This window comes from Myotis davidii, unplaced genomic scaffold, assembly GCF_000327345.1.
Source record: "Myotis davidii unplaced genomic scaffold, ASM32734v1 scaffold10007, whole genome shotgun sequence".
Lineage (NCBI taxonomy): Eukaryota > Metazoa > Chordata > Mammalia > Chiroptera > Vespertilionidae > Myotis > Myotis davidii.
Genome location: NW_006298387.1, coordinates 485 through 2,172, shown reverse-complemented (window position 1 = coordinate 2,172; position 1,688 = coordinate 485).

Sequence of the window (1,688 nt, the reverse complement as noted above, 5' to 3'; positions counted from 1 at the left end):
TGTTTGTATAGTCTTTAATATGCTGTGTATCCCCATGCTTATCATAGCCACTGGCTAAAATTGACAATCTAACATATGTTTCCAAGCATCTACATGGAAATATAAATTTTAATAAATAGACTGATCTCATATGGTTAGAGTCTGAGATGTCTTTAAATATGATGAAGCAAAAATAAACATACAACTTATTGTTACTCAAAATTTTTTTTCAGGGCATGCAACTACTCATTAAAATATGGCTATGATGTCTATGTGTAGTAGTCCTTATTCATTAGGGAGGAAATTACCAGAAGAGTTTTATGTGCTTTTTCTGAACTATTTTCCTGTTTCTGATGAAAATCTTTCAATGTGCTCTCTACAAATGTGCCTCCTTTTAGTGCTCCCAGTTAAATATATCCCCTTTTCTAGAGCATTATGCTAAGTGAAATAAGCCAGTCAATGAAGGAAAAATACCACATGATCTCACTCATTCATGGATAATAGAGACCATTATAAACTTTTGAACAATAATAGATACAGAGGCAGAGCTGCCTCAAACAGATTGTCAACGGCAACGGGAAGGCCGGGGAGGGTTGGGGGGTAGAAGGGAGGGGGGTAAGAGATCAACCAAAGGACTTGTATGCATACATATACACATAACCAATGGACATAAGACACTGGGGGATAGGGGAGGCTAGGAGACTGTCTAGGGCAGGGGGGAAAAATGGACACATATGTAATACCCTTTGTAATACTTTAAGCAATTAAAAAATAAAAAAATATATATCCCCTTTTCTAAACTTTTTCAAATCCACCAAAGAGACAGTGAGTGAACAACCTCAATATCATACAATACATATCTCCTTTATACTCAGAAATATCTTCAATCTTTATCATCAAAGGATGAATCACACAGGAGTTGAAATCCTACCCAGTCATGTGAGTAAGCATCACAAATTTTCCTGCACAAACATGCATGTCCTTCCACCCTGCCCTGACTACCTGGAAGAGAGCCTCAGTGGAGACACTTCTATACAGTTATCTGAATTGCATTCGAATAGCAGAGAGATTGTGAGTGCTGTCCTCAAATATCAGTACAAATGCCAAAAGTAAGAAGTGGGAGATTACTATAATTTCCCTCAGTTCTGTTGACTTGGATTATAGGATCAATTTGTTATTGCTCTATAATAAGCCATCCTAAAAGCAAATAGTTTCATATAATTCCTTTATTTTCTAATAGGTTTATATAGTGGGGAGGTGTTATGATCTCTGTTGGTCTCCTCCTGGTCTGCAGTCAGCTATGGGTCAGTGGGAGTGTCCCATAGCTGGGCTTTCTAACGTATTAGGGGCTCAGCTATGGTGACTGATCTAGAAAGGGCTTGGCTGGAATAAATGAGCTCTGTCCGCATGTCCTCTCCTTCTCTGGAAGGCCCACCTGGATTTGTTCACATGACTCAGCCAGGGGTCCAAGTGAGAGCAGTGGAAATGTACCAAGGCCTGGTAAAGCACACTGTCACTTCCACCATATTTTAACGGCCAAAACAAATAAAAAATCCTAAGTCCAGTCCAGATTCAAAGATGGAGATAAAAGCTACACCTCTGGCATGGAGGAGCTCACAGTCACATTGCCAAAGATTTGGAAACAGACAAAGAATTAGGGCCACATCTGAAAACATTCTACCACGTGTATAAATTTCAATCCAGTAAAA